The sequence below is a fragment of the Orycteropus afer genome, unplaced genomic scaffold (genome assembly GCF_000298275.1).
Source record: "Orycteropus afer afer isolate SDZICR_OR568_19922 unplaced genomic scaffold, OryAfe1.0 scaffold00028, whole genome shotgun sequence".
Classification (NCBI taxonomy): Eukaryota; Metazoa; Chordata; class Mammalia; order Tubulidentata; family Orycteropodidae; genus Orycteropus; species Orycteropus afer.
Window position 1 is genome coordinate 13,431,958 of NW_006921615.1, and position 14,131 is coordinate 13,446,088.

Genomic DNA, 14,131 nt, shown 5'->3' on the forward strand with positions numbered 1-14,131 from the left:
ATAGGCATTTATCATTATAGGATCATTTGCTTCTTACTCTCATTATAAAATCTTACACTAATTTATATAATACACTAATTTATATAATACTATCTGGAAATTTTTGCCAAATGAAATAAAACACCAAGAAGAGAGGACTGTAAGAATGGAGAAGAGAGAAGGTTTGGTGGAGGGACAAAGACTACCTTTTTCAAAAGGAAAGTAGCTGTGCTCTAGAGATAGGGAGAAGAGTGACATTTATTTAAAACATCTGCATTGAGTCCTGCTTTAGTTACTCAGTAGTGGAATGAGCAGGAATACCTGGTGGCACAGTGATTAAACTGGTCAGTTACTAACCAGAAGTCTGGCAATTCAAACCCACCAGCCATTCAGGAGAGAATGATATGGCAGTCTGCTTCTGTAAAGATTTACAGCACTGGAAACCCTATAGGGTTGCTATGAATCAGAATCGACTCAGTGCCAAGAGGTTCTTGGAATAGTGTTACGTGATTCAAAGTCTTTGAGACTCATGGCCTAGTCTGCATAATAAGATTTTAAAATTTATTCTAACTGCTTCATAGAAAGTTATTAAACTCAAAAACAATGATGCATATGAAATGTTTTAGTTGTTTAAGTGTAAACAAAATAATAATTCATATACCTGGGTTAATTCAGGCAATTGATTAGATATATGAGCAGATACAGGTATTTGAATGCCTAGGTCAATAAGCTAAATTCTAAATTTGAAAATGAAAAAGATAAAAGCAATTTCATAATTTGCTTATTACAGAAAATTTCTCATTATAACATCAATCTTTCCTAAATATTCACAAAGATATTAACAGGAGTTTTGGAAAACATATACTTAACTAATAAGTCGATGATTAGCTCTGGTAGCATACTGCCTAAGGCACTTGACTGCTAACCAGATTACTGGTTCAAACCCACCAGCCACTCCTTGGAGGGGATGTTGGGCAATCTACTTCCATAGTGATACCTCCTTGGAAAACTAAAGAGGGGTCACTATGAGTTGGGTCCGACTCATCGCCAAACAACAACAACAACAACAAGGAGTTGATGAGCATGTAGTCTCTTTTGGTATATAAATATATTAATAAAATGTCCCCAGAAACAGGGGATTATTTCTCACCAACTTTGTCTTCTATAACAATGGAAAGCAAAAATTATTCTAAAAGTGATAGATTAGCTACAAAGTCTACAGACATTGTTACCAGTTTCCTACCTTTAAGCATCACTGAAACAAGATACCAGTTTGTAGGTGAGAGTAGTATAAAAATAAACTCAAATTTTATTTTACCCATTTAACAGGAATTCCTTTTCAGTGGAAAAATAAATGAAAATACGTACTTATTTTTGAAAAGTAATGGCAGTTTGTCATCAATCTCAACACTACTGACACCTGTCATTTATATGTTTTTTTTTTTTGCTTCTCAACCCCATTATCAAATCTTAAACTAGCTTATATAATACATTTTTCAACACCATCTGGAAAATTTTTACTTTTATCTCCAAAACAACAATAGAAAGAAAAATGTTCTCTGTTGTCATAGTCCACTGATGGAATTATGCGGCAAGAGGCATTTTTCTTCTTTTCATTTTTATAGTGGCATAAAACTATATACACCCACTCCCCACTTACTGACATGATTAGGTTTCAAAGAATAAGTCATTATGTGCAAATGCAAAAATGGAAGACAACTGCATCAGACTACAAAATGGAAGACAACCACTTCATTATACAACTGCCGAATTACATTATTACATAACTGTCAAACCACTGAGAATCATGGCCAATCACGCTGAAATATAATCTTAACCATTACAGCCAATGTTACTTTCGTTTAGCACCTTAGCATTCATTACTGCCAGATACATGTTATTAATCAGCAAAACAGATTTTTTTTTTTACTATTGCTGTAAATATGAAATGTTGAATAACAAGGTAGTTAATGAGTGAGGAGTAGGTGTAGTTATTTGGAGCAAGTGACTACAAGCTGAGGACTGACACTGCTGGAGCCAGGCCTCTGTCTCATGGGAATTGGGAATCATAACTCTGATCTGCTGGGATTGTATATTCAGAGGCTCACTCTGGCCATTTGCATTACTGTCCAGATTTTATATCCTGCTGCCTTGGAAATCCCTGGGACCAGTCACTGAAGAATCTGTGGGGGGGTGGGGGTGGAAGAGGTGTTTCATAGCATCTTGGCTAGTAGCCCTTCACTGACATGGTATTACCCCTGGGGGATCCCCTCTAGAGGAGTGTGAGAAGGATTCATTATCCCAGTATTTAAGCCTAAAGTCTTGATCTAATCAGCTCTGTTCTTTAAATTCTACCCTTCAGGAACCTAGGAGCAGCAAAAGCATCAGACTTTGCTGTTTATATTTGTTACACTGTTGTTGTTGTTGTTGTTGTTATGTGCCGTGGAGTTGGACCCAACACACAGTGACCCCTTCTCGGGTTTCCAAGACAGTATCACTAGGGAAGTAGATTGCCCAACCTGCCTTCTGAGGAGTGGCTGATGGGTTTGAACCACCAGACTTCTGGTTAGCAGTCAAGTGCCTTAGGCACTATGTTACCAGAGCTCCTTTTGTTGTTGTTGTTGTTATGTGCCGTCGAGTTGGACCCAACTCATAGCGACCCCTCCTTGGGTTGCTGAGGCAGTATCATTATGCAAGTAGACTGCCCAAACTTCCTTCCGAGGAGTGGCTGGTGAGTTTGAACCGCCAGCCTTCTGGTTAGCAGTCAAGTGCCTTTAGCCACTACGCTACCAGAGCTCCTCCAGAGCTCCTAGGGACATCATTTTATCTTTTAGGTGATGATACCTTCTCTCCTACACTTGAAGTCACCCAAAATTTCAAATAACAGCTCATGATAGAGAGATCTCCCAGGCCAATTCCTTCTGGAAAATATAAAGAAAGAGCACTAGGGGGTACTGACTGATAAAGGACCTCTGCTCCCAGTTGTACACTCACTACTTATGAAGAAAGTCATCTACATATTACAAATAAAGCAAATTAATCTGTAAGAATTATTGACTTAAGTATATGTGAAAATACATTGAGCAAATCATAATTTCCTACTTGCAGATTTTAGTTTTGTTATTGACCTTAAGAAAAATACATGCTGCAGATGCAAGGAATTTCTAACTAAAGTAACCCTATGGTTTATCACTCAAGTGCTAGTTGTAGAATTAAATTAAGCAGTGATAATAATTATATGAGAAAAGATACATAAAGCAGGACTTTCTTTCAAACACTAGAATGTCTGGTCACACATTTCTAACTGGGTGGCAGAGAGGAAGAGAAGTGACTTGCTTGGAGAGGGGTCAGTGAATGAACAACTGAACATTAAGTTTGGGGTTCAGAGCTTGCACCTTAAGAATAGAATTGCACTACTCCATAACATTATTTAGAAAAATGTGTTGTGGAAAATAGTACTTTTGTTATATTCAGGGAAAAGAAAAAAAAAAAGATTGTTTTTGATACAATTGAACTTGTTTCAACCTGATTTTCTATTTTACTTATTTATTTTCATCTTTGTATCCTCTGAGACTTAATTATAAATATCTAGAATTATTTTTCATTTGAAGTATGGTATAAACCATTGAGGGGTAGAGTCCTGATCATTACCTCAAAATTTTTGAATCAAAATCACTGAAGGCTGAGTCCAGGAATCTACATTTTTGAACAATCCTCTCTAGCAATTCTTATGCCTTAAATGTGAAGAACAACCACTTCTCAAGAACTATGATGTACTGAAAACTATTTGAGTTGAGTCATCAGATAGAACTTGATGTGGACATCAGACTGGCTGCTTAACCCTGTAAACAATCTGAACCTCAGGTTATGTATCTATAAAAATGCCATGAAATTGTCTATGGTTACCATTGTGATGATATATTATATGTAAATACAGCTATGGCATAAGCAGATCATCAATTAATATTGCATATCTATCCCTCCCCAGTTCCTCTTGTTTCCTCAGAGAAAAATTGTTTGTAGTCCTCACTTCTATCTCTTGATGTCTATAGCACTCATTGAAAACCCCTTCCCCTGTACCCACACTTAGCATGATACTACTACCACAGTACTTTGCACACAGCAGGCGCTTAGTAAAGGATATTTTTTGGGGTAGGGATGTTTTTGATTGGGTGTAACATTTTTGTTGTTGTCATTTTTTAACTATGTTTTCTTCATTCAGTGAAATAGGTTACTGTCCTTAACTCTGATAGACATTTATAATTACAGCTGGGTTACCAAGTAGATTCAGACTGGTACCCAAGATGTTGCTGTTGCTATGAACCATCGAGTTGGACCTGACTCATAGCGAGCCCTCCTCGGGTTTCCGAGGCAGTATCACTACGAAAGTAGATTGCCCAACCTTCCTTCTGAGGAGTGGCTGATGAGTTTGAACCTCCAGCCTTTTGGTTAGCAGTCAAGTGCCTTAGGCCCTACGTTACCAAAATGGAGAACAAATGACCTCAGGAAATATAGATAAAAGATGACTTTTGAAACTGTATTTCAGAGAGCCTGTACTTTTTTATATCCCTACCAGTGACATATAAGTCATGTAGTTCCTCTGTATCCTCACCAGTATTTGGAGACATCACTATTTTTTAAGTTTTAGTCAGAGTGATAGATTTATTGTGATATCTCATTGTGGTTTTAATTTGCACTTCCCTAATGGCCAGCAGTTTGGCAGTTTCTTAAATAATTAAATATGCAATTACTATATGACCTGCAATTTCACCTTTAAGCATTTATCCCAGGGAAATGAAAACTTATATTCACACAAAAACATATCAATATTCATAGCAGCTTAATTTGTGATAGCCCAAATCTGGAAATACCCAGATGTCTTTTAGTGGGTGAACGGTTGAACAAACTCTGGTGCATCCATACCATGAAATACTACTTAGCAATAAAAGGAAGCAAACCATTTATGCAACTTGGGTGAATCTCCATAGAATTATGCTGAGTGAGGAAAAAAAAAAGCCAATTTCAAAAGCTTACATACTGTACAATCCCACTTATATGTACTTTTGAAATGAGAAAACAATAGAAATGGAGAGCAGATTAGTGGTTGTCAGGGGGTAAGGAGTGGGTGGTAGCAGAGGAAAGTGGTATTGCTATAAAAGGGCAATAAGAGGGATCTTGTGGAGATGGAAATATGTTGTGTACCTATCAATGTCAATATCTTGGCTGTAATATTGCACCATGCATTTCCAAGATGCTACCATTGGGGAAAACTATGTAAAGGTTATATGTGAGCTCTCTGCATTATTTCTTTTATGTGAAACTATAATTATCTCAAACTAATTAAGCTTAATTAAAAATAAATTAAGGAGAAATAAAGACTCCAACAAATAAATCAACTAAAAAAATGATCTTTGCTTTCCAAATATTGCTGATTTACTGAACTCTGATTTGTCATCAATCAGTTAGCAAGCTCTTATTCTTTAAAAGAGATTAAGGAGATATTATTTAGGTGTTAGTTCATATGATACGTTTTCTAAAATAACCTGTTAAAAATATACATAACACATACAACTTAGTGAAACCAATACAACCTTCATAGTGATATTACTGAAAATCTATTTTGTGCTATGTACTTTACTGAATCTTACACTTATTTAATTTTCATTTTAAAAATAATTTCTACGAACTAAAAATACATACAACAAAGTGAATAATTGTAAGATAGAAGATTCTTTTCAAATGAGAAAAAACTGAATCTAAATTTTTATCTGGGGGGACGGATGACATTGCTAATAGGACAGAGTTGATTTGGGCTAAACTGGTTATCAGTTAACCTCTTTGGACCATAAGGACAAGAGCAGGAATACAAAACCATGATGTGTTCCTATTAATGATACAGTTTCTGTACAAATATGAATCTTATTGTACTATGCTAGTCCCTTTTACATGCTAATACTTTTTCTATATGTATGTATAAGAAATGGGGCAATAGTAATTATCTGGGATACTTAGAATGAGATTCACTCTGAAAGGGAAGGGAGTGGGCCTCCTTGAATTAGAACCCCCTTCCAATCTTACCCACAGGATATGATGGACAAAGCTTTCAGTATGTTATCAAATGAGCTGTGCTCAAATTGCAATGTTAGAAAATCACTGTAAAAAATAAAAAAGGTAAGAACTCATTTTAATAGATATATTTTTATCTTATTTTATCTAAACTAAGAGAACTAAAAGAAGAGTCTAGTGTACTATATTGGCTAAATGCTTACCAGTATTCCCATAAGTTTCTTTTGTGTTAGTAACATATAAGAAAATTATTTTCTAAAACTTGTATTATATTCTTTCTAAATGTTTTGCAAGTGCCAATGTAAATTCTTTCTACTCTTAATGTAGGTAGATTTGGGTAAGTAAAATTAGATTGTGCAATCTGAAATAAGTTTTATATGAACACTGTAGGTCATAACAAAGTTAGTGAATTAGAAATATCATTAAATACTCCCAAACTACTGGTTTTAGGAAAGCCACATATATTAATACATAATATCAGTATCTGTTAAAGATCACTGTTTTAAATTAGGAGCACACTGTTTAGACTTGTATATATTAGATGTATCGAAAAGTCATATGCCTATGTTCAAACAGATTTATCTCTATATTATACAGAGCAATAATAAACTGACTACAAAAAAAAAAAAAAAAAAAGAATCCAAATCAATTGTTCAAAACTGTGTAGAGCAATGAGTTGATTGACTGCAGGGATTTTCCCCCACTTTTGAAGCAGATATGCTGACATCCTGTATATATGTCCTGAGATGATTATTCAAAGTGCAAATTAATGTCATACCCCCACACATTCAAACCTCATCTGACTTTAGTTCTTTGCCTTCTCACTGATGTTCACATCAAAGCCATTCTGTGATGGGAGTAATGGAACTTTGGTACCTAGGGAACACGAGTGAACATTTCTTCAGAATACTACTTTTTAGCCATAAAAACACTAAAAACTGGTGGGTGGCTTCAAATGTAAATGGGGAAAAATAAATTCTAAGAAACTAGAGACACATTTGGAAAGACTTGAGCTATTTTCAGATGTAAAGAGGATGCGGTGATTAACATGAAACTTAAACCATGTAAATCCAAATGCAGCCATTTTCCTTATTAAAAAAGAAAATCACTTCTATACATTACTATGCTACCAAAATGTAGGGGAAAATCATAGCAATCCCAAAGGACAGAGCAGAACAACCCCATAGAGTCTCCAAAGCTGTAAATCTTTATCCAAGCAGATCTTTCTCTCACAGAGTGGCTGGTGGGTTCAAACTGCCAACCTTTATACAAAACATATCTTTTGAAGAAGGTTCTACCTTTTCCATTTGAGCTATCATATAAATGATCTATCATATAATAAATAAAGAAAGAAAAGCATCATAAAAATAAATAAAGAAAGAAAAGTATCCCTTTAGGACAGAGTTAAACTGCTCTATAGGATTTCCAAGGCTGTATATCTTAACAGATTGCCTCATCTTTCTTCTACAGAGCAACTTGTGGGTTCAAATCGCTGACTTTTTGATTAGCAGTCGCATGCTTTAACCACCAGAGCTCCTCTAAAGAATCATTATCCATTATTATTTATAAACTGTACCTTTTCCCTGATGATTTTGTAAAGTCTGAACTAAGAACTGTTAGATAAGTTTCTCTACTGATTCCCAATGCTACAGACACTCTTCCTCAAACTGCTCAATTGTTTAAAGTTTCTTTCTCAATCTCTCTCATTTCCTTTTTTGTTCCATAGAGGGGTTTAACTCCATCAGTCCTAAGCAACTACTGCCCTGTCACATTCCTGGTAGGGATGTTGACCTGGCAATAGACGTTTGAGAAACTAAGGTTAATATTTGCTTAAAACAATTGCTTGTTGCATTTTTCTTGCTAAAACACAGATAATCACACAAATCCTTGACTTACCACAGCAAAAGGAGAGTATGAAAAGACTGCAGGTCAAATATATTAAATGTATTTCTGTTATAGATTGAATTGCTATTTTGGGGCCAGTAAAGTAGTTTCTCAAGTACTTTTCTCATGGTTAAAATTCTTCAGAGGATTCCTCTTCTAACATATGTATTGAATGTGTGGCATATTTTTCTTTTTTAATCTTTCAATACACCCATTTAAATAAGCAAAAGGTATCTTAAATCCCTAGGACAACAAAAACATGAGGCTACTATCCTTAATTACTTTTACTGTTATTATTATTAATCGTTAATTATTGGTATTAGTGTACTTTGCTCCATCTTGCATCAGTTTCAGAATAAATGAATGAAGAAAAATGTCCTAAAGAGTATTTCTATGCAACTGATATGAGAAAGAGACAGTTTACACAACCATCATTTCAATAATAACATGAATTTCTGAGCAGAGGATCTCTGATTGACAAAAGATACATGGATTATTATTCTAGGAGACTTGGAGCTCCTCAGTCCCAATTTTGTCTACTATCCTTTAATATCAAGCTGTATATTAAATCAGATTCTATAGCTTCCACTCTGAGTCATAGCCAAGGACCTCTCCATGACCACACCCTACCCCTGAGATGATTTCTATGGTCCCTTCTATCAAGAAGTGCTCAGAACCCCTGTGTGGACCATAGCCAATCATCATGCTTTTTGTAGAAAAAGTTTCCTGAGTGCGATGAGAGAGAACAGACTACTTTGTCCCCCCTGTCATCAAAATGTGACCAGAAGAGAGAGAGCATTTCCTGAATGGGCTTTGGTTCTTGAAAACATCACAAGGAAGTTTTCTGGTAGCTGTAGATACTATGCAATGAAGATTAAATTCCATCACATGGAACATCATTACAAATCTTGGAAAAACTATCAGGATGAATATGGTGTTTCTTCTATTGCTCCAAATTCTCAGATCTCTCAAGATTCAGTTATTGTTGTTGTTAGGTGCCACCTAGACAATTTTTGGCTCATAGCAATCTCATGTAGAACTATCCCATAATTTTTTCTAGGCTATAGTGTTGTAGTGGCTAAGGCATTTGGCTGCTAACCAAAAAGTTGGTGGTTTGAACCCACCAGCTGCTCCTTAGAAGACAGATGGAGCAGTCTCCTTTGGCAAAGATTTACAGCCTTGGAAACCCAATGGGGGTCACTATGAGTAGGAATTGACTCAATGGCAATGAGTTTGGTTTTGGAATCTTTATGGAAGCCGATTGCCAGGTCTTTCTCCCTCAGATCTGATGTGTGGGTTCAAATCACCAAACTTTCAGTTAGCAGCCAAGTGTTTAATCATTGTGCCATTAAGGCAGTAGGGAACAGTAATAGAAATGAAACATCTCCATCTGATAGCACAGAAACTTATTAAGAAAACACAAATTCTTCTAGGCATCCCACTTTTAATTATCCATTGTGTCAAGAATCAAATTTTACCATAAAATGTTTACTGGATCACTGTAACAGGAATAACTTATTTCACTGTTGTTGTTGTTATGTGCCATCAAGTTGTACCCGACCCATAGCGACCCCTCCTTGGCTTTTCGAGGAAGTATCACTACGGAAGTAGATTGCTCAACCTTCCTTCCGAGGAGTGGCTGGTGGGTTTGAACCGCCAGCCCTCCGGTTAGCAGTCAAGTGCCCTAGGAACTATGCTACCAGAGCTCCTACCTATTTCACTAGTTCCTATGATATATTTTATTTGTTGTTCTCTTCCATGAGGACATCCTAGCCAGACTACTAGAAATTTCTTAAGTCATCTAAATCAGTGACATAAGTTTAATAACGGAGAACTTATAAATCTTCTAGATGAGGAAACCTAATATCCAACTGCTGCTGAAGAGTTTTTTCAAGTGAATATCTGAAGGATGTAGACATCTCTGCTTCTTTGTATATGCAAATACCATCTTTAAGGGGAAAACTCCATGAAGCCAACATTTCAATAACATGATGTGTACATGAATAAAAGTAATTGAGTCTAATGTTTTTGTTTTTAATTGCAAAGTAAAGGTGAAGTTCCAAAAACTTCATCCCTTTGATAAATTATGAAATAAATTTATGACATTAGTTTAAAAGCATAAAAAGGGAGCTCTCGTGGCATTGTGACTAAGGTATTTGACTGCTAACCAGAAGGCTGGAGGTTCAAACCCACCAGCCCCTCCTCAGAAGGAAGGTTGGACAATCAACTTCTGCAGTGTTACAGCCTAAGAAACCCAAGGAGGGGTGGCTATAAGTCCGATCCGACTCGACTGCAGTGAGTTTGGTTTTGTTTTTTAAGTTAATGGTGAAAAGGAAATCATTGTTGAACCTTATCTTTTTATGTATCCTTTTCTTGAATTTTATATTATTATGTTACTTTAAAATGTCATGCAATTCTTTGCATTTTCTTTATTTTACCGGGCAACACACTGTAGTAACTTTTAAAGAAGTAATTGATATAAACTTAACAAATCTAAGCCAGTTATCAGAGTTACAAAGTGGAAACTTGAAGTGTTAAATTTTAGAACTCTCCAAAGTAAACTTTTTAAATATAGATTCTACCTGAAGAACTCAGCTTCAGGAAAATTGTACTTATATGATTTCTAGTATTTTTGAAGACTGCTGAGATTGCTTTAGTAAATTTAACTTCAAAAAGTGAAAGCCAATTGAAAAGATATTTTCTTTTTGGTAACAGAAAGGAATATCAAAAGAAAAAAATATTTCTTTAATGAGCAGTTGGTTTTTGGCTTGATTTTGGCTGATGAATTTAAAAACCCAAAATAATATATCCTGGATAATAGCTCTTAGGACTGAGAATTTTTCAGTAGTCTGTAACGCTGATTAGATATAATAAAATTTTTAATTAAAATTTCAGTTGATGATGTTGTTGTTGTTGTTATGTGCCGTCGAGTCAGCCCTGACTCATAGCGACCCCTCTTTGGGTTTCTGAGGCAGTATCACTACAGAAGTAGGACTGCCCAACCTTACTTCCAAGGAGTGGCTGGTGGGTTTGAACCACTAGCCTTCTGATTAGCAGTCAAGTGCCTTAGGCACTATGCTACCAGAGCTCCTTCAGTTGATGCTATTGTGTTATAAATATATATTTAAATAAGAAATTTGGCTTCATTTAAGTTTGAAAATTCAAAGCTAACAACCTGCACATATATGTGCAAACAGTTTTTCAGATTACATAGAACTTCTATGAAGGATTTTAAAAATGGACAATGTGGAATTAAAGTGTTTATCTGATTTGATTAACATTTTGTATATTACCAGCTTTTATAAAAACAACAGTCAAATGCTAAGCGAACTTATACACACACATACATACATACACACACTTATTTTTATGGTGTTCATTTCTTATTCTCAAAGATAATGTGGACCATAAAGTAATAAAACAGACTCTACCAGCCACTGTTTTAGTACTTTTTAGTCAAAACTGAGTTTGTTTTTGAAATACTTTAATGGGAATCCTAAAGTATCCTGTAGTAGAAGGCCCAAATCAAAGAATGATGTCTGAAGGGTGGATTAGCTACATTGTTTATGCTTTCTTTAAATAATGAAAAGAATGTAAAAGAAAATCTCAAAAGTAGTTTGCTGCTAATATATACATATATTATATTAAAAAAGTATATTTTGGTTTTGTTAAAAATCTTTGTTGACTTTTCTAAAGTGAACATTTTTTAACGTAATTTACTAAAAATGTTAATTTTGAAAGTGAAAAAAAAATCAGATTCTGAACTTGAATAGAAAGTAGTTGGGTACAAATTGAAGATTGAACTCATGCTACCAAATGATTTTGATGTTTAGCGTTTGAACACTTTTTGTAGGTGAATCACCCTGTGGTTTTAGAGAAAATAATACCTACTCTGTTTTTAAACTGACATCAGGTTTTCCCATGTTTTTCATTATGTTTTAGAATGCTTTTGTAAAGATAATTCCAAAATATAACACTTAGAAGTGTTTTTTTTTTTCAATTTTTTTTTTTTACCTACCTCTCCCAAAGAGTTGGCCTGTTGACTGAGAGATACCATTATCTAACCCTCCGAGAAGGTAGTTCTAGTTTATGAATCACCTTGCCAGTATTTCCTGGAACATTCTGTATGAAGTGCAAAGTGTTGTCATTTGCATTTTCTACTGTTGGTGTGAGGTGATATGTCCAGGTATTGAGTTTACAGTGGTAATATGAGCTAAGTTCTTTTCTAAAGTCGAGGGAGATACTCAGTCATGAAGTGGCACAGTGTGACTCCAAAGGAATAAAACAGAGTTATCAGGATACCCTGTCTGGGGCATTCTAATGACTCTGTTGGTGACAGCTTGTCTACTGCCTGATGGCATTAATAAAGAGCACTTTTTCTGGGGAAATTGTTGTGCTGGCTTTGCTTTCATGTAGTCTGCCAAGGCATATACCCTTCAACCCTTCAAATTGTGTCACTTCACATTTTACTGTGAACAATGGTCCCTTGGAAAATAGTACCTGGGAGTTTTACAGTGTATATATATATATATATAGAGAGAGAGAGAGAGAGAGAGAGAATATATATTTCTTTGATCGTTTTACATTCAACATCTCGTATATATTGGGTTTCACTACCCAATTACCATCCCCAACCCTAACCCACTCTCCTCTCCTCCCCGCCCAGTAACACCCCCCCCCCACATGCCCCTCATAGTTATGCACTCCTGTGTGTCTTGCATTTCCTCCATGTGAATGTCGCTCCTCTGGTGCCCCATGGTCAACTGCTCCAAGGGGTGCCTACCATGGAGTGTGTGGGTGCAGCACTCTGGGTTGAGTTGACTGCATGTATGCCTTATTTACTCTTGGACTAAAATCCATTCCCTGGGAGAGAGTTTTATTCCAGGCCCAAAGTGTATCCCAGGGCCATAGTATTGAGGGTCCCACCAGAGTCCATCTGACCCATAATTCTGGTCATTATTATGTTTTTAGATTTTGCTCCACGTTTTTCCTCCTACTTTATCCAGGATCTCCAGTTTTTTTTTTTTTTTTAATTTTGTGTTTTTTATTGTTGTTATTTGTTTGTTTTATCAGGAGTTGTTGTTGTTGTTGTTATGTGTCGTCCAGTCAGACCTGACTCAAGAGTAATGTTGAACTATTTAAAATAAACATTTGCATCCTTTATCAAAAATAAAACAATAAATGAAACTCAAAAGAAACAATAACCATATTTCAGCTTATGTGTAACCAGGTCTCCTTTCTCACTCCACTGCCCTCAAAACACATAAATTTATATCTTCACATTATAGTTAGTAGTATTGATAGTGAGTTTACAAACATTATATTCAATTTAAAAAAAACAAAACAAAACAAAAAAAAAACCCTGAGAAGTAAAGGGTGTGGCTTGGGAATTTGGGAAAGAGTTTCAGGAACAAGTCACTTAAACAGACTTTGTTTTACATGCAGCAAACCTAAATTTCACTTGATTCACAAATAGTGACCCAATTCAATATTATCTGAGGTTGAAAATGGCTTATTTTATTTCTTTTTGACAATTGTATATTTTGTTATTCTAATGGGTAGCTCTGGTAGCACAATGCCTAAGGCACTTGACAGCTAACGAGAAGGCTGGCAGTTCAAACTCACCAGCCACTCCTCGGAAGGAAGTATGGACAATCTGCTTCTGCATTGATACCGCCTCAGAAACCCAAGAAGGGATCGCTGTGAGTTGGGTCCTACTCAACAGCACATAACAACAACAACAATAACATAAGATTAATGAGAGGAAGTTAAAGTATCCATGCGAACTAGGAATTTCAAAGACCACTATAAAATCTACTTTTTGTGGTTATCTGACCTATAGAAAAAACATTTAGATTTTGAATTTCATAAAAGTCCATTCTTAATAAGATTCATCAATAGTAGTTGTGAGGAGAGATAATCTCTGAAGACATTTTGCACATGTTTTATATCAGAGAGATTGATTTATTTAGATAATCTACCCTAAAAGTATACATTTAAAACTATAAATGGTGGTGCAATCGTTAAACACTTCAAACCCACCAGGCACTCTGTGGAAGACTTATGTGACAGTTTTCTTCCATAAAGATTTACAGCCTTGGAAACCATAGGGGGCGTTCTACTCTCTCATATAGGGTATCTATGAGAATCGACTCTACAGCAGTGGGTGTTTTTCTTTTCTTTCTTTCTTTTTTTTTTTTTT

The 14,131-nt window shown here is 35.5% G+C and overlaps 1 pseudogene; it reads left to right on the forward strand.

Annotated features, from left to right (window-relative positions):
- The first annotated feature begins 1,149 nt into the window (after positions 1-1,149).
- On the forward strand, positions 1,150-9,835 carry LOC103192490 (annotated as a pseudogene).
- The last annotated feature ends 4,296 nt before the right edge of the window (positions 9,836-14,131 follow it).